A 20,697-nucleotide genomic window follows, 5' to 3' on the forward strand; every position below is an offset into this window, starting at 1 on the left:
CGAAGAATTGATGCTTTTGAACTGTGGTGTTGGAGAAGACTCTTGAGAGTCCCTTGGACTGCAAGGAGATCCACCCAGTCCATTCTGAAGGAGATCAACCCTGGGATTTCTTTGGAAGGAGTGATGCTAAAGCTGAAGCTCCAGTACTTTGTCCACCTCATGTGAAAAGTTGACTCATTGGAAAAGACTCTGATGCTGGGAGGGATTGGGGGCAGGAGGAGAAGGGGACGACAGAGGATGAGATGGCTGGATGGCATCACTGACTCAATGGATATGAGTCTGAGTGAACTCCGGGTGTTGGTGATGGACAGGGAGGCCTGGTGTGCTGTGATTCATGGGGTCACAAAGAATCGGACACGACTGAGTGACTGAAATGAACTGAACTGAAGTGAACTGACAATATATCAAATCCAATAATTTGCATAAGAGCACTTTATAAGCCATACATTTCTGTAACATTTACCTTTTGATGGCTCCAAGTGACAATTCTCTAGGCATCAATCTAACACCTAGAAAATAACAGACTCTTCATAAACTGTGTTGAATTACATCCAAGTCACAAGCATTCTGCATTAGCTAGGCTAGTCACCATGACAACATAAAGGCGCTGGAACACCTGAATGAACAAGATGTGAGACTAGCAGGTGTTTCTTCTCTCTCCACTTGATGGCGGCATCACCCAAGTGCAGTATCAAGAAGCTACACGAGGGGGCTCCCCTGCATTTTCCCAATGAAGTCTGTAAAAACATCCTTCTCCACCCTGAGTTGTTCTGAGTTCTCCAAGTATTGTTTACTTTCTTTTGAAACAAGACCATAGAGAAACACGAAACAAGCCAGAAGCCTGGAAACACCACCTTTTATTTATATCAAACCACTGTCTGAGATTTCCTGTTTTTCTTAGCCCTTCAAAGAGCTGACAGGGAAAATTATCAGTCCTCTTTCTGAAAGGATTTAGAAACTGTAGGACAGTCTGTCATTCAACTGAGGACTACAAAGAATTATTTATTATCAATTATTATTGATACCAGATTGAGCTAAATAGAAGACAAACCTAATAATGAAAACATTTAACTACCGTGTTCTGAGGAAGATCCAGCAAACAATAGAGGTGGGAAACACCAAATAAGTAAAAGTACATTTGTTGCTTTTCTTCTTAAAAAAAAAAAAAGCTATAAGTTGTAATACAAATAGACCTACATAAAGAATCAAGAGCTGGTTTTAATGCTAGATTTACTTCCAACTTTGGCTACTTGTATCATCTTTAAATTTCAATGTTTTCACCCTGAAAGGAGGTTTTAGGGTGATGCTCTTTTTAAAAATCAACTTTGATAATATATTACTTGCATATGCAAAGTACCATTTTAGGTATAATTTGATGAGTTCTGAAAACATGATAGTCCTGTAACCACCACCATTATCACGATATAGAATATTTCATTTTCATCACCACAAAATCCGACTTAGATAGCATATTACAAAGCAGAGACATTGCTTTGCCAACAAAGGTCCACCTAGTCAAAGCTATGGTTTTTCCAGTGGTCATGTATGGATGTGAGAGTTGGACTAGAAAGAAAGCTGAGCACAGAAGAATTGATGCTTTAGAACTGCATTGTTAAAAAAAAAAAAAAAAAAAGAACTGCATTGTTGGAGAAGACTCTTGAGGACCCCTTGGACTACAGGGAGATCCAGCCAGTCAATCCTAAAGGAAATCAGTCCTGAATACTCATTAGAAGGACTGATGCTGAAGCTGAAACTCCAATACTCTGACCACCTGATGTGAAGAACTGACTCATTGGAAAAGACGCTGATGCTGGGAAAGATTGAAGGCAGGAGAAGGGGACGACAGAGGATGAGATGGTTGGATGGCATCACTGACTCGATGGACATGAGTTTGAGTAAGATCTGGGAGTTGATGATGGACAGGGAAGTCTGATGTGCTTCAGTCCATGGGGTCACAAAGAGTCGGTCAAGACCAAGTGACTGAACTGAACTGAACTTGACAGACAATCTCCTTCCCTTCTGCCGGGCCCGTGGAAAACATATATCTGATTTTTGTCAATGCAGCTTTGCCTTTTCAAAAATTTCATGCCTGGCTTCTTCTATTTAGCGTAATATTTTTGAAATTCATCAGTGTTGTACATATCAGTAACTTGCTTATTAATTGCTGAATTGCATGCCCTTTTATGAATATATCACAGTTTTCATCTGTTTGTCAATTGAATATTTTGGGTTGTTCTCAGGTGTTTTTTTTAACCTTTATTAATGAGTCTACTGTGAACACTCATGCAACAAGTCTTTGCGTGAACATATGTTTTCATTTCTTTTGGGTGTACATGCAGTAAGTGGGATTTCTTAGTTAGATAGTAGGTACACATTTAAGTTTATAAGGAATTGCAAACTGTTTTCTAAAGTGCCTATACCATTTCTTGTTCCCACTGGCAATTGTAGACAATCTAGTTGTTCCACATACTTTTTAACAGTTTTTATTGTCAGTCCTTTCATTTTGGCCATTCTGTTGCCCTTTCAGGGCTTGGGAGTGGCCTCTTGTCTAGCACTCAGAAATGAGTTGTCCAAGGAGACACATAAGCTGACAAGCAAAAGACTTTATTGGGAGAGGACACCTGGATGGAGAGCAGCAGGGTAAGAGAACCCAGGGGAATGCTTTGCCATGTGGCTCTCAGTGTCAGGTTTTACTGTAATGGAGTTAGCTTGTAGGTAGTCTCTGGCCAATATCTCACTTGGCCCATATATGGTGACTCAAGGTCCTTCCTGGTGGCACGTGCATCTCTCAGTCAAGATGGATTCCAGCATGAGGGCTTCAGGAAGGCTGGCAAGACATTTTGTCTCCTACCTCCTCAGTTGGGCCCCTCCTAAACTCTCTGGATCACCAGTCACTGTGTTCTCTATCAGGACCTCCTGTCATGAGACAACTCAGGCAAGCAGTTATCACTGTGCCTGGCCAAGGCAGGCAGTTTCAGTCGATGGTTCCCTAACAATTCTAGTGGGTGAGTAGATGTCTCTAATAGTTACTTTAACTGGCATTTCTCTAATCAGTAATGATATTAAGCATTTTTAAAAAATTTATTTGTCCTTCATATATCCTTTTTGGTTAAAGAAAAGATCTTTAAATCTTTTGTCCATTTAAAAAATTGAGTTGTCTTTTTACTATGGAATGCCTTGCATATCCTGGATAAATGTCATTATGAGACAGATTTTTTTTCCAATATTTTAACCCAACTTGTGGCTTGTTTTTATAGCTTCGTTTGAAGAGAAGCCACTGGTATGTGTGTCAACAGTCAACTTCTTTGGATCTGAATTTCATCACACTTGAAATGAGGTCTTTCGGTAAATGTTCTTTTTTTTTAAATAATGATTTGAGGTATATTCTGCAGACCATAAAATTTACCCTTTTACAGTGTGCAACTCTGTGGTTCTTAGTAGATTTACAGAGTTGTGCAATTATTGAAACTGAATGGGATCCTTTGGAGCCCTTCTGGGCACAAAAGCCTTTTCCATCCCAGTTTCTTGTTTACAGGATAAAGGCTTCAGCCTCCTCAGTTCAGTTCAGTCACTCAGTGTGTCTGACTCTTTGAGACCCCATGGGCTGCAGCACAGCAGGGGGTCAGCCTCCTAGATCTCCTTGAACTTCAAAGAGCTGATTCAAACATTTGTTAATCAGGGAAGTAAAGGAATGCAGAAACAAAGGAGGAACAATCAAGAAACTATAGTGCAGCAATTAAAGCAGGATCCTGGTTCCTATTAAAGGAATATACAATGTCTTTGAGCCAAGAACTAAGGCTCTCATCTTAGGTGGAAGGTGGTAACTTTGGGCTGAGTAGAAGTTCCTAGAACACTGCTCTGTTACCTCACCATCAGTGAATCAGAAGACAGTCACATATGGGGCTTTCCTGGTGGTCCAGTGGCTAAAACTTCATGCTCCTAATGCAGGAGGCCCAAGTTCAATCCCTGGTCAGGGAACTAGATCCCACATGCTGCAACTAAATATCTTGTATGCTGCATCAAAGATGCCACTTGTCACAATAAAGATCTGGCACACCCAAATAAGTAAAATAAAAGAATATTTTTGTAAAAAGACAGTTACATACCCTACAGCCCTCACCCCAAATTTTGCTTATAAAATGTTCTCCCAGAGATGACCCAGAGAGATGTTATGGGGAGGGAGGTGGGAGGGGGGTTCATGTTTGGGAACGCATGTAAGAATTAAAGATATTAAAATTTAAAAAATAAAAAACTAAAAAATAAAAAAATAAATAAATAAATTAATTAAAAAAAAAAATGTTCTCCCAGAACAGACCCATCACAAGCACAGAAATTGAAACTGTAATCAGAAATCTTCCAACAAACAAAAGCCCAGGACCAGACAGCTTCACAGCTGAATTCTACCAAAAATTTAGAGAAGAGCTAACACTTATCCTACTCAAACTCTTCCAGAAAATTGCAGAGGAAGGTAAACTTCCAAACTCACTCTATGAGGCCACCATCACCCTAATAACAAACCTGACAAAGATGTCACAAAAAAGAAAACTACAGGCCAATATCACTGATGAAAAGAGATGCAAAAATCACTAACAAAATTCTAGCAAACAATATCGAAAAACATATTTAAAAAGATCATACATCATGACCAACTGGGCTTTATCCCAGGAATGCAAGGATTCTTCAATATCTGCAAATCAATCAATGTAATACACTACATTAACAAATTGAAAAATAAAAACCATATGATTATCTCAATAGATGCAGAGAAAGCCTTTGACAAAATTCAACATCCATTTATGAAAAAAACCCTCCAGAAAGCAGGAACAGAAGGAACATACCTCAATGTAATAAAAGCTATATACGACAAACCCACAGCAAACATTATCCTCAATGGTGAAAAATTGAAAGCATTTCCCCTAAAGTCAGGAACAAGACAAGGGTGTCAACTCTCACCACCACTATTCAACATAGTTTTGGAAGTTTTGGCCACAGCAATCGGAGCAGAAAAAGAAATAAAAGGAATCCAGATTGGAAAAGAAGTAAAACTCTCACTGTTTGCAGATGACATGATCCTCTACATAGAAAACCCTAAAGACTCCACCAGAAAATTACTAGAACTAATCAATGAATATAGCAAAGTTGCAGGATATAAAATCAACACACAGAAATCCCTTGCATTCCTATACACTAATAATGAGAAAATAGAAAGAGAAATTAAGGAAACAATTCCATTCACCATTGCAATGAAAAGAATAAAATACTTAGGAATATATCTACCTAAAGAAATTAAAGACCTATATATAGAAAACTATAAAACACTAGTGAAAGAAATCAAAGAAGACACAAATAGATGGAGAAATATACCATGTCCATGGATTGGAAGAATCAATATAGTGAAAATGAGTATACTACCCAAAGCAATCTATAGATTCAATGCAATCCCTATCAAGCTACCAACGGTATTTTTCACAGAGCTAGAACAAATAATTTCACAATTTGTATGGAAATAAAAAAAAACCTCAAATAGCCAAAGCAAACTTGAGAAAGAAGAATGGAACTGGAGGAATCAACCTGCCTGACTTCAGGCTCTACTACAAAGCCACAGTCATCAAGACAGTATGGTACTGCCACAAAGACAGAAATATAGATCAATGGAACAAAATAGAAAGCCCAGAGATAAATCCACACACCTACGGACACCTTATCTTCGACAAAGGAGACAGGAATATATGAGAAAAGACACTCTCTTTAACAAGTGGTGCTGGGAAAACTGGTCAACCACTTGTAAAAGAATGAAACTAGATCACTTTCTAACACCATACACAAAAGCAAACTCAAAATGGATTAAAGACCTAAACATAAGACCAGAAACTATAACTCCTAGAGGAGAACATAGGCAAAACACTCTCCAACATAAACCACAGCAGGATCCTCTATGACCCACCTCCCAGAATGTTGGAAATAAAAGCAAAAATAAACAAATGGGACCTAATTAAAATTAAAAGCTTCTGCACAACAAAGGAAACTATAAGCAAGGTGAAAAGACAGCTTTCAGAATGAGAGAAAATAGTAGCAAACGAAGCAACAGACAAAGAATTAATCTCCAAAATATACAAGCAACTCCTGCAGCTCAATTCCAGAAAAATAAACGACCCAATCAAAAAGTGGGCCAAAGAAATAAACATACATTTCTCCAAAGAAGATATACAGATGGCTAACAAACATATGAAAAGATGTTCAATATCACTCATTATCTGAGAAATGCAAATCAAAACCACAATAAGGTATCATTACACGCCAGTCAGAATGGCTGCTATCCAAAAGTCTACAAGCAATAAATGCTGGTGAGGGTGTGGAGAAAAGGGAACACTCTTACCCTGTTGGTGGGAATGCAAACTAGTACAGCCACTATGGAGAACAGTGTGGAGATTCCTTAAAAAACTGGAAATAGAACTGCCTTATGACCCAGCAATCCCACTGCTGGGCATACACACCGAGGAAACCAGAATTTGAAAGAGACGCATAAAAAAAAAAAAGAAAGAAAGAGACGCATGTACCCCAATGCTCATCACAGCACTGTTTATAATAGCCAGGACATGGAAGCGACCTAGATGTCCATCAGCAGACGAATGGATAAGAGAGCTGTGGTACATATACACAATGGAGTATTACCCAGCCATTAAAAAGAATACATTTGAATCAGTTCTAATGAGGTGGATGAAACTGGAGCCTATTATACAGAGAGAAGTAAGCCAGAAAGAAAAACACTAATACGGTGTACTAAAGCATACATATGGAATTTAGAAAGATGGTAACAATAACCTTGTATGTGAGACAGCAAAAGAGACACAGATGTATAGAACAGTGTTTTGGACTCTGTGGGAGAGGGCAAGGGCAGGATCATATGGGAGAATAGCATTGAAACATGTAAATTATCATATATGAAACTAATCGCCAGTATAGGCTCGATGCATGATACAGGGTGCTCAGGGCTGGTGCACTGGGATGACCCAGAGGGATGGGATGGGGAGAGAGGTGGGAGGGGGTTCAGGATGGGGAACACATGTACACCCATGGCAGATTCATGTCAGTGTATGACAAAACCAATACAATATTATAAAGTGAAAAATAAATAAATAAATAAAACTGAAAAGAAAAAAAAAAATGTTCTCCCAGAAAACCATCAGGGAGTTCAGGTGTTTGAGCATGAACTACCTGTCCTCCTTTCTTGGCCCTGTGATAAACTTTTCTCTGCTTCGGACTCCAAACTTTTGGTTTACCTGCCTTGCTGTGAGTTGGGAACAAGAAATTGCATTCAGTAACACTATCAGTTCAGGTCAGTCGCTTAGTCATGTCCGATTCTTTGCGACTCCATGGACTGCAGCACACTAGGCCTCTCTGTCCATCACCTACTCCTGGAGTTTACCCAAACTCATGTCCATTGAGTCAGTGATGTCATCCAACCATCTCATCCTCTGTCGTCCCCTCTCCTCCCACCTTCAATCTTTCCCAACATCAGGGTCTTTTCAAATGAGTCAGCTCTTGGCCTCAGGTGGCTGAAGTATTGGAGTTTCAACTTCAACATAAGTCCTTCCAATGAACACCCAGGACTGATCTTCTTTAGGATCAGTCCTGAAGTGGTGAAAGTCCTAAAGTCTTAAAGTGGTAACACTATCACCACTTTGTAATTTCATAACCCCCAAAAGAAACTCTCTCCTTATTAGCAGTCATCCTCCCTTTCCCAGCACCTGACAACCATTAATCTAAGTTCTTTCTCAATGAATTAACCAATTCTGGGCATTTCATATAAAAGGAGTTATATGATACTTGGTAAGCTGTGTCTAGCTTGTTTCATTAGCATAATGTTTTCAAGGTTCATCTATGTTGTAACATATACTAGTGCTTAATTTATTTTTATTGCTAATATATAAATATACTATAGTTGATGGATATTTAGATCATTTTGACTTTTTACTTTTTACGAATGACAAATCTTATGAACATTTGTGTGCAAGTTTTTGAGTGCACATGTTTTCAGTCCTCTTAGGTATATACCTAGGAGGAGGATTTCTGGGTCATTCAACTGTATATTTAATATTTTAAGGTAATGCAATATTGTGTTCCAAAGTGCACCTTACATTTCCATCAACAAGGTATGAGAATCTAATTTCTCCATGTTTTCACTCTTTTTTCCCTACCAATACTTATGTATCTAAATATCTTTCTGCATTATTTATTGAAATCTTTTTTTCCTTTGCTAATTCTTAGTGATCATTTTTTTAAAAAATATTCACTCTATGGTATACAATGGTATTTCAATTGCAGTTTTGATTTGCATTTCCCTAATGATTTTGATTTGCATTTCATCTAGTCAAGGCTATGGTTTTTCCAGTGGTCATGTATGGATGTGAGAGTTGGACTATAAAAAAAGCTGAGTGCTGAAGAATTGATGCTTTTGAACTGTGGTGTTGGAGAAGACTCTTGAGAGTCCCTTGGACTGCAAGGAGATCCAACCAGCCCATCCTAAAGGAGATCAGTCCTGGGTGTTCACTGAAAGGACTGATGCTGAAGCTGAAACTCCGATACTTTGGCCACCTCATGCAAAGAGTTGACTCATTGGAAAAGACCCTGATGCTGGGAGGGATTGGGAGCAGGAGGAGAAGGGGATGACAGAAGATGAGATGGCTGGATGGCATCACCGACTCGATGGACATGAGTCTGGATAAACTCCAGGAGTTGGTGATGAACAGGGAGGCCTGGCATGCTGTGATTCATGGGGTTGCAAAGAGTCGGACACGACTGAGTGACTGAACTGGACTGAATGGAGAAGACTCTTGAGAGTCCCTTGGACTGCAAGGAGATCTAACCAGTCAATCCTAAAGGAAATCAGTCTTGAATATTCTTTGGAAGGACTGATACTGAGCTGAAACTCCAATACTTTGGCCACCTAATGCAAAAAAAACTGACTCATTGGAAAAGACCCTGATCCTGGGAAAGATTGAAGGTGGAAGAAGGGGACAACAGACAATGAGATAGTTAGATGGCATCATCGACGCAATGGACATGAGTTTGAGTAAACTCTGGGAGTTGGTGGTGGACAGGGAAGCCTGGCATGCTGAAGTCCATAGGGTCACAAAGAATCAGAAATGACTGAGTGACTGAACTAAACTGAATGACTGACGATGTTGAACATATATTCATGTGCTTATTGGTCGTTTGCCTATCTTCCTTGAAGAAGTGTCTATTAAGCCTTCAATTTAAAGGATTTTAGCCCATTTAAAAATTGTGTTGTCTTTCTGTTGTTGAGTTGTAAGAGTTTTTAATATACTTTGAATATAACTCCTTTATTTAATATGTAATTTCTAAATATTTTCCCCTATCCTGTAGATTTTCTTTTCACTTTCTTGATGGTATCCTTTGGCACAAAAGTTTTACTTTTGATGAAGTTCAATTTAACTTTTTTCCTTTGGTTGCTTGTGCTTTGTGTGTCATAGTTAAGAAACCATTGCCTAATTAAAAGTCACAAAGACTTATTTCTATGTTTTCTTCTAAGAGCTTTGTGATTTTAGTTGTTAAATTTAGGTCTTTGGTCTGTTTGAGTTGAATTTTGTATGTGATGTGAGTAGGAATCCAATCTCATTCTTTTGTATGTGGATACTCAATTGTCCCAATATTATTTATTAAAAGTACTATTATTTCTCCATTGAACTGTCTTGGCATCCTTGTCAAAGAACAATTGACCATACACAGAGTGGTACTTGCATAAAAACAGACACACACACACACACACACACACACACACATACATACATGAATGGAATAAAATAAAAAGTCAAGAAATAAACTATTTGCATATGTGGTCCAATGATTTTTGACAAGAGTGCCAAGACAATTCAATGGGAAAAGGACAGCTGTTTTGCAAATGGTACTGGAAAACCTGGATGCTTGGGTGCTAAGTCACTTTAGTCATGTCCAACTCTCTGGGACCCTATAGATTGTAGCCCAACATGCTTCTCTGTCCATAGGATTCTCCAGGCAAGAATACTGGAGTGGGTTGCCATGCCCTCCTCCAGGGGATCTTCCCAATCCAGGGATTGAACCCATGTCTCTTACTCCTGAATTGGCAAGGGGTTCTTTATTACTTGGAGAAGACAATGGCACCCCACTCCAGTACTCTTGCCTGGAAAATCCCATGGACGGGAGAGCCTGGTGGGCTGCCGTCTATGGGGTCACACAGAGTCAGACACGACTGAGCGCATTCACTTTCACTTTTCACTTTCATGCATTGGAGAAGGAAATGGCAACCCACTCCACTGTTCTTGCCTGGAGAATCCCAGGGACAGGGGAGCCTGATAGACTGCTGTCTATGGGGTCGCACAGGGTCAGAAATGACTAAAGCGACTTAGCATCTTTATTACTAGTGCCACCTGGGAAGCCCAGCAAAAGTGGATATTCACATGTAAAAGAAATGGACTTTAGTCTAACATGGCATACCAAAATTACCTCAAAATGCATCAAAACCTCAAACATAAGACCTAAAAATATAAAATGCTTAGGAGGAAAAATAGGACAAAAGCTATACAATATTGGATTTAGCAATGATTTCCTAGATGCACCACGAAAGGCACAGGTGACAAAATAAAAAATGGACAAATTATGCTTTATGAAAATTTAAAAATTTTGTGCATCAAAAAATACTGTCATGTTTCCCTGGTAGCTAGCCGGTAAAGAATCCACCTGCCAATGTTGGAGTCACGGATTCCATTCCTGATCCAAGAAGATCTCACAAGCCAAGAAGCAACTAAGCCTGTGCACCACAAGTTTTGAGCCTATACTCTAGAGCCCGGAAGCAGCAACTAATAAGCCTGTGCACCAATATTACTAAAGCCTGTGCGCCCTAGAGCCTGTGTTCCGCCACAAGAGAAGCCACAGCAATGAGAAACCCAAGCACCGCAACTAGAGAGGAGCTCCCATTCACCACAACTAGAGAAAAGCCTGTGAAGCAATGAAGACTCGCACAGCAAAAATAATAATAATAAATAAAATATTTTTAAAAAAACTGTCAATAAAATAAAAGGGCAACTCACAGGATAAAGGAAAATATTTACAAAGCATATATATGATAAGTAATTAATTTTCAGAGTATACAGAGAACTCTTAAAACTTAACAAAAACAAAAACAAACTGACTAAAAATTTGGCAAAGGATTGAAACAGACATTTTGCCAAAGAAAATATATAAATGGCCAACAAGGGGGAATTCCCTGGTGGTCCAGTGGTTAGAACTCCATGCTTTCACTGCAGGAGCAGCTAAGTTGCTCTGATGGGGAACTAAGATCCTTCATAGCTGTGCAGTGCAGTCAGAAAAAAAAAATAGCGTTGTCTATAAATGGTCAATAAGCAAATGAAGCATGCTCAACATCACTAATCATTAGGAAAATGCAAATCAAAACTATAATGACATACATACATTAGGATGGGTCCTACCAAAAAAGAAAAAAGAAAGACCAAAAATAACATGTTAATGGGGATGTGGAGAAACTAGAATCCTTGTATGTTGTTGGTGGGAAAGTAAAATGGTATAGCCACCATGGAAAAGAGTATGGCAGCTCCTTAAAAATACAGTTACCGGATGATCTAGCATTCCACTTCTGGGTATATGCCCAAAAGAATTGGAAGCAAAGACTCAAATAGACCTTTGTACACCCATGTTCATAGCAGTTTTATTCACAATAGCTCAAACATGGAAGCAATCTATGTGTTCATCATTGGTGAGTGAATGGTAAAATGTGGTATAAACATACAATAGCATACTATTCAGCCTTGAAAAGGAAGGAAATTCTGACATGCTACAACATGGATAAACCTTGAGGATATTATGGTGATTGAAATGAACCAGTCACAAAAAGACAAATACTGCATGTTTCTATTTATATGAAGTAGGTATTTAGAGTAGTCAAAATCTAGACAGAGAAAGTAGAATTGTGGTTGTCAGGGATTGGGGAAAGAGGTTATTGTTTAATGGGTATAGAGTTTTGGCTTTATGAGATTAAAAGTTATGAAGATGAATGATGGTGATGGTTGTACCACATTATGAATATATTTAAAACCACAGAAAAGTACACTTAAAAATGATTAAGATGGAAAATTGTTAGTTATGACACTTTATCTCAACAAAACTTAAAAAAAATCAACAATCCTAGATACAGTTTCAATCCCTGGTCTGAGAGGATTCTGCATGCCATAGAGCAAGTAAGCCCATGTGCCACAAATATTGAGCCTGGGCTGTAGAGCCAGACAGCTGCAATTCCTGAAGCATGGGTGCCTTAGAGCCTGTGCTCTGCAACAAGAGAAAGCACGGCAATGAGAGGACCAAGCACTGCAATGGAGAGTGGCTCCCACTAGCCGTGATTAGAGAAAGCCTGTGGGCAGCAAAGAAGACCCAGCACAACCAAAAACAACAGATCGTTGGTTTATTATTAATAACAAATTAATAATTAATTAATTTAAAATCAACTGATAAAAGTTTATTTGGGGACTCTCAGTTCTATCCTACTGATCTTTATGTCTTATGCTGCTACTGCACTGCCTTGATTAGCTTTTTAGTACATTTCGAATCATGACGTGTAAGTCCTCCAACTTTGTGCTTCAGAGTTGCTCTGACTAAGAAAGCAGCTGTGTTTCTTTCAACTACGTGTTCTATGAGAGAAACATTTAAAGAACATTTATAATATATGAAAAACACACATACACATCTAATGTAATCCTCGTAAAAATCATATAAGGTAATATTATGACTTTATTAATTAAGCGATCATATTTTTATCATCTGTTCTGTATCAGACATTATGAATACAAGACACTGGGGCTGTAGACAGATGGGCAACATGATCTCTGTTCAGGTTTAGGTCACTCTCTCAAATTGGAATGCAGTTCTCTTGACTCCAAGTCCCCAAATAGTTTCACTGCAAAAAGATTAATTCTTTCTGCAGTTCTCAAACATCTTCTATAGTTTCTCTCTGGCCTGAGCTGGATAAGTGACCACCTGAATGGCATGAGAACCAAGGTAAATCCTGGATCTTATAGCCTTCTCATTTAAGTGGGAGATCATTCAACCATTTGTTCATTTAAAGAATATTCAGGGCCTACTGTGTGCCAAGGATTAGTGATATAATCAAGAAGAGACAATGTCACCGCCTTTGTGAATCTTACTTTCTTGCACAAGAGACATGTAACAAGAAATTTCACAAATAACAAGATAATTACAGAGAATAATTGCAGGTTTCTGTAAAGGAAGGAAAGTCTGCCGAAATTAAGAATCTCAGAGATAACTACCATTGATGGGGGGTTTACAGAAAACCTCACTTTAAAGACCTAAAATTTTGTCAAGGGATGAAGAATAAGAGAGAAATGGCCCTATCAAAAGCATTTCAAGCAAAGAAAGTATAACAGCAGAGTCCCTGAGGCAGGAAAAGAGCTAGGTGTACTGACAGAAAGCCAATGAGATTAGAGTATACTAAGCAAAGAGCACAGTGATACTGAGAGGTAAGCAGGTAGTGCTTACAGGGCATTGGAGGGCACCCAAGAACCGAGTTATCCAGCTATCTAGTTATTCGAGACAAGAGTCACATCCTGACAGCTCTTGTCCTGGTGTGCTAGAGTCCTTGGGGAAAATCTGCTGCTCTCGGTTCACTGGTGAGGGCAATCATTGCCCCCAGGAGTGCCCAGACCAGATACATGCCCTCGCTGCCTCCAAGATGGAGTGGATTGTCTGCATCTTTTTTCATACTCTTGGCCATGGTGCATTATAAACCCTTTTCTCTGTTCTTCTAGGGTTACTACAAAGTTTTGGGCAAGGGAAAGCTCCCAAAGCAGCCTGTCATCGTGAAGCCCAAATTCTTCAGCAGAAGAGCTGAGGAGAAGATTGAGGGTGTAGGTGGGGCTTATGGCCTTGTGGCTTGAAGCCGCATGCTGGGAAATTCATTAAATGTTAACAAGTGCTTTCTTAAAAAACAAACAAACAAAATCTGTTAGCCAAAGTACGATTAGGAGCCACTGAAGGATTTTAAACCAAAGGATGTTGTGATCTGATTTATATTTTTAAAAGCTTACTCCTACCATGTGTATAGAATGGATTGGGTATATAAGTAAACAAGGTTAAAATCTTAAAGTTCATGAAGTTCAGCTAGAAGGCTATTGCAGCTGTCAAAATGAAAAAAAGCTTTCTTAGACTAGGATGGTACTGGTGGAGATACATGGAGAGAAGTGAAAATATTCTAGATGTATTTTGGAAATGAAAATAACAGGTTGATGCTCAAGTTTTTGGCTTTAATAACTGTATGGTGGCATCATATGCTGAAATGGGGAAGACTACAAGTAGAGAATATATAGGTTTTAAAAGATCATCCATAATTGCATCTTAGACATGTTGAGTTTGAAACAATTATGAGACATTCAAAAAGCTTGTAGATAAGGATCAGGCCCTTCCTGCAAGGAAAGCAGCTGAGGAAGAAAGCTTACTGTCAAAGGAAGTCTGACTTCCAGGGCCCTGGAGCAGGTGTCAGATGAAGGAGACCATTATCCTGAGACCAAAGAGATAAGAACCAAGAACTAATAGCGCTATTGCAGCTCATCTTAGAAAATATTCATTGGAAGTCCATAGAAATCACCATGAGGCTTGTTGTTGTTGCTAAGTCGTGTCCGATTCTTTGCGACCCCAGGGACTGCAGCACACCAGGCTTCTCTGTCCTCCAATATCTCCCAGAGTTTGCTTGGATTTATGCCCGTTGAATCAGTGATGCTATCCAACCATCTCATCCTCTGCTGCCCCTTTCTCTTTTTGCCTTCAGTCTTCCCAGCATCAGAGTCTTTTCCAATGAGTTGGCTCTTCACATCATATGGACAAAGTTTTGGAACTTCAGCTTCAGCTTCAGCCCTTTCAGTGAATATTCAGGGTTGATTTCCTTTGGGGTTGACTGATTTGATCTCTTTGCAGTCCGAGGGACTCTCAAGAGTTTTCCTCAGAACCACAATTCAAGAGCATCAGTTTTTTGGTGCTCAGCCTTTTTTATGGTCCTACTCTCACATCCATACATGACTACTGGAAAAACTGTTGCTTTGACTATAGAGACCTTTGTTGGCAAAGTGATGTCTCTGCTTTTTTAATATGCTGTCTTGGTTGGTCATAGCTTTCCTTCCAAGGAGCAAGTGTCTTTTAATTTCATGACTGCAGTCATTGTCTGCAGTGCTTTTGGAGCCCCCCAAAATAAAACCTGCCACTGCTTTCACTTTTCCCACTTCTATTTGCCATAAAGGGATGGGACCAGATACCGTGACCTTAGTTTTTTGACTGTTGAGTTTTAAGCCAGCTTTTTCATTCTCCTCTTTCACTCTCATCAAGAGGCTCTTTAGTTCCTCTTCACTTTTTGCCACTAGAGTGGTATCATCTGCATATCTGGCAACCTTGATTCCAGCTTGTGATACATCCAGCCCAGCTTCACATGATGTTCTCTGCATATAAGTTAAACAAGTGGGGTGACAATATACAGCCTCTGTCATGCTGCTTTCCAAATTTTGAACCAGTCAGTTGTTCCATATCTGGTTCTAACTGTTGCTTCCTTACTCACATATAGGTTTCTTAGGAGACAGATAAGGTGGTCTGGTACTCTCTTTAAGAGATGGGAGTACCTGAATACCTTACCTGTCTCAGGTAATAGAAAGAGGCATAAACTTGAAAAGAGAAGACATAGTTTAAGGTTTGGTGACTTTGGCAAAGTTCAAACTTCTTTGATCCTTTTGAATGATTATGAAAATTAAGAGGAAAAATTCATGTGAAAGCATCTGGCTGTATAAATGGAGGTTTATATTGTACATGATGAGCAGGTATTATTATGAGCAATCAATATGAGCTCTGTACCTACAACATTACTTTCTGAAAAAAACCAATAATTTTGGTGATGGTTTAACAGGATCAAAATAAATGTACTTTACCCTGTACAAGCCAGCTCTAGCATCACCCAAGTGAAGCAGATCAGGACAAAATAACACCAAGGAGACTGATGTGTATGCTGAGTTCCCATGTGGGTAAAGAACTCATCTCAGAATCAGTGGGTCTCAGCAGATCTTGACCTTGATTGCAATGTGACCATGACTAATAGCAACAGCTTGGTTACATTGGCTGTAATCTCTTTACCATTGCATTCCAAACATATCAGAGTGTTGTCTGTATATCTTGTACTATCTGTTAGAGCCTACCTGTCAACATTAGCCCACAGTCTTGGCAAACATGCCAGTGATCGTCTGCCTTTCTTCCCATACAATCTCTAGACTTGCTGTTTCAACAAAATAAGCATTTTTTCGCTCTTTTGCTCTACCCTTGCAGAACAACTCATTTTTGTCAAATACCATATACTTTCACACTTCCAAACTTTTGTCCTTATAAAGGTTCCTTAGGCCTAGAATGTCCTCACTCCTCACCTTCCTACTGATTAACTATTTATGCTTTCAGGGTCAGATAAATGTAAATTGCCATCTCTCCTCAAAATACTCAGTGGAATTCATTGCATCCTCATCTATATTTCCATTTTATGCTATTTATAGTTCAATATACTTATTCAGCAAACATTTACAGAATGTCTGCTGAATATCAGGACCTTTTAAGATGCAAACGACAGAAACATACTCCAAGTAGCTTAATCGAGCTAGTTCACCACATTTCCATCCTCGCCTCTATTTCCATTTTACTCCATTTATAATTCAATATACTTAGTCAACAAACATTTACAGAATGCTGCTAAAGGTCAGGACTCTTTTAGATGCAAAGGATACAAACTCAAATCTAAATAGCTTAAACAGGCCAGCTCACCTAATGGAAAAGTACAATGAAAAACATGGTGCGATCCAGCCATTCAAATGATGTGATTTGTATTTATCTTTCTTTTGTACAAGTTGATTAGGTTGGGTCCCCTAGAAATAGAGCCTGAGATAGGATTCTTATGAAAGTGATTTATTGAGAGGATGCCTTTAGGAAAAGATGTGGAAGGGAAACAGGGGAAGAAAGTCAAGTAAGAACACAGCCTCCATTGGAAACTAGTTTCAGCTTTTCCACATGGGGAGATTTAAAGCATAAATCACACCACAGAGTTTGTCTTATCTGGAGTCAAAGAGTGTTTTGCTTTTAAAAAAAATACTATTTCTTATTTTTTTTTAATCGCAACATGACACATGTGGGATCTTAGCTCCCCAACCAGGGATCGAACTCACACCTCCTGCACTGGAAGCACTGAACCTTAAACACTGTACTGCCAGGGAAATCTTGAGGGTGTTTTGCTTTTTGTATTCCCTTGATGATGAGCCAAGAGCTGTTAGATGGGAAGGTCTGTGTTAACCTTCCCTGTGAAAGGGACATGGGTGAAGTGGCAACAGCAACTGTGTGGCAGGCATGATAACTGCCAAAATTCATCTGCAGCTTGGTCAGTCTCAGAGGAAAGATCTTCTTCTTAAATCTCTGAAAAGTTCAGGCCAAACTCTGATGTGTGCAATTCTTTTGCAACACAGGTAGAATCAGAATCACGTAAACCACAAGCTGTAGATTTTTCTCAGGAAAGGGAGGTTTTTAATTAAAGAAGGAAGAAGGCTGGTAGGCAATGTCAAGAATTCATTCTACCACTGGTGGGGGCAAAGAATACAATGGTGAGCAAAAAATACACACATCTCTCTTGTCACAGAGCATATCAGCTTTGTTCAGTGCAGATCGACCAAAAAAAAGCTGCAATAATGTAAAATATACGCTGTAGTAGGGAAAGGATTGATGGCTGTGAATGCATTATGTTAGTTTATCCAACTTTATATATCCAGTGCCCAGATAGTACCTTAAGTATTGTAAGTGGTCAGTGAATGAGCATATGCAGCTAGTTGTGTGAACTCAGGGTTTGGGGCAGGAAGGAAATAGATTCTCTCTGGGAGTTGTCCTTTTGGTTAGTTTATGGGCCATGCAAGACTATCACTCACTACTTAATGGCCACATAGTGCCTTTAAGTGGAGTGATTCTTATATCTGACTCCTGATGACTTTTGCCTATTGCCAAATTCTGAAACTGTTTTCAAATGGTAGATCTCCCACCTTTGAGGATATCTAATTTCTCTCAGTTTACTTCAACATATAACTCATTGACCATGAACTTTATGTTAATAGAGTGCTAAGTGTTGCAAAAAATAAAGAGATGAATAAACCATAGTCCCAGCAAGCAAATAATTTAGGACAGCTGCCTAGCAGGATCAATGTAATGACTTGTAATGACAAGGTACGTAAATTTCACTTTGTACATTCTCTGGGTAGCTGCTTGGGGGATTGCAGTTTTTAAAATTCGCTTTTCATTATGTGCAGTGTCATTGAATCTAAGGCCCAAAGGGCATAAACTCAGAAAGAGTTTACATCAGTGCCCTCAAGACAAGAGCAGCCATTTTGATACTAATTCCTCATTTAAATGCTTTCTTCTCTGCAATCACTCTCTGTTTTTTCCAGTCTCACTTTATTGAGGCTTTCAGTGGCTAAGTTGAAGATCTCTCTTGGTAAATGTCACATTGCACTTGAAAATGTGTGGGTTATTTTCAAACATCTTTTGATACTGATTTCTAACATAATTCCACAGTAATAGGAGAACAGTCTGTATGATTTCAATATCTTTAGGGCATGAAGTTTTTGTACCTTGTTTTATGTCCCTGGATATGTTCCAGTGTTCCTTAGTTTACATTCTATGGGAACTTGAATACAGTTTGTGTCCTATTGTTGAGTGAAAATTGTATAAACCTTAATTGTGTTGAATTGGTTCACAGTGCTTTTCAGGTCTACTATACCCTTCTACTTCTCTGTATATTCATTGAAACTCCAACTAAAAATCTTAATTTATCTACTTAAAAAATAATTGTAATATAGTGTAACTATATGTAACCTTGTTCTGTGCTTTCTAAATCTCCTGTAAACATGTTATCATATTTTCATAATTAAAAACAAAAAAAAAGACAGAAGCAGCAAATAGTCAGTCATCCTTGACTTTTATCTCTTTTTTACCCTCCGCCTCCAGTCACACCTACAGATTAAATCTCCATGCCACCATCTTAGTCCAAGTTGCTCTCATCTGTCACCTGGACTTACTCTCATCTCTCTCCTGCAAGAGCTTCCTAACTAATCTCTCAGATCCTATCCATTGCATCCTTCACATCCATTTACCAACACAATCAGCAAAGTAATCTTTTGAAATTGTAAATTTAATTATAAATTTTCTGCTTAATCCTCATATCAGCCCTATTTAAATTCCTGTTTGACTTTCCCATTACACTCAGAATAAAATCCAGACCCTTTAAACAGCATCCTATTAGGCCCTACATGAACTAACACAGCTTCCTTTCTCCCCTCCCTATGATTAAACTCCACCATCACTGGCCTGTCTTCAGTTCTGCAGACTGTACAAGGGAAGAGACTTTAGGCACATGGTCCCCAATCTGACTCCAACTCAGCTCTCAATCTTGGCTTAAATGGATTGGCTTTAAAGAAGACCTTCTTCACATCTTATTTAAAGAGAGTATCCTAGGACTTCTCTGGTGGTCCAGTGGCTAAGACTCTGGCCACCCAATGCAGGGGGCCCAAGTTCAATCCTTGGTCAGGGAACCAGATGGCATATACTTTAACAAAGATCAAAGATGCCACATGCTATAACTAAGATCCAGTGCAGCAAAATAAATAAATACATATTTTTTTAATAAATAAAAATTTTAAAAAGAGGGTATCCCCTCCCCATAATGGTCTTTATTGTTTATCATAAAACTTAGTCTTGTTCATTCATGATGCTTATCACAATTTCCAGTTCAGTATTCATTTTACTGCCTGCAGAAGGGCAAGGGTCATTGTTTTATTTTCTAGCAGTGTACTCATTACATGGCTCAATGCTTGTATATAATAGGTGCTCAGTAAACATTTAAGCTCATTCAATTCATCCATTAATTCATTTATTAAAAAATATTTTAAGCCTTAAGATTTTAAAAAAGCTTTGAAGTGAACTTTTCTGGTGGTCCAGTGGTTAAAACTCTGCACTTTCACTGCAGGGGGCATGGGTTTGACCCCAGGAAGTTCCACATGCAGAAAGTGTGACCCCCCCCCCAAAAAAAAATTGATGGATGGACATCAGATATGTATAATTTTCAAACTTTAAGCTTTGCTTTTTTTTTTTTCTTTCAGTAAAAGGAGAAGGCATGTTTTATCTTGTTTGTCTTTAAGGAAGACCTTACTTGATTTGGGGGAAACCACCTGAAAATTTCTGTTTTATATGAAACAGGACATATATATGCATATGGGAAAGTGAAAGTTGCTTGGTCATGAATGACTCTTTGCAATCCCAGAGACTATACAGTCCATAGAATTCTCCAGGCCACAATACTGTAGTGGGTAGCCTTTCCCTTCTCCAGGGCATCTTCCCAACCCAGGGATCGAACCCAGGTCTCCCACATTGCAGGTGGATTCATTACCAGCTGAGTCACAAGGGAAGCCCAAGAATTACTGGAATGGGTAGCCTATCCCTTCTCCAGTGGATCTTCTTGACCCAGGAATTGAACTGGGGTCTCCTGCATTGCAGGTGGATTCTTTACCAACTGAGTTATCAGGGAAGCCCATATATGCATACATATACCATATATATATATATTTG

At 38.9% G+C, this 20,697-nt stretch overlaps 1 non-coding gene and 1 pseudogene across 1 annotated transcript; both read left to right on the forward strand.

Moving 5' to 3' along the window:
- Nucleotides 1–13,961, forward strand: part of LOC138420132 (ragulator complex protein LAMTOR3-like) — a 104,263-nt pseudogene extending 90,302 nt beyond the window's left edge.
- On the forward strand, nucleotides 13,612–13,740 carry LOC138421444 (small nucleolar RNA SNORA3/SNORA45 family). Its single transcript, XR_011249520.1, has one exon. It is a non-coding gene; the product is annotated as a small nucleolar RNA SNORA3/SNORA45 family (small nucleolar RNA).
- Nucleotides 13,962–20,697: the final 6,736 nt, after the last annotated feature.

The sequence above is a fragment of the Ovis canadensis genome, chromosome 15, assembly GCF_042477335.2.
Source record: "Ovis canadensis isolate MfBH-ARS-UI-01 breed Bighorn chromosome 15, ARS-UI_OviCan_v2, whole genome shotgun sequence".
Lineage (NCBI taxonomy): Eukaryota > Metazoa > Chordata > Mammalia > Artiodactyla > Bovidae > Ovis > Ovis canadensis.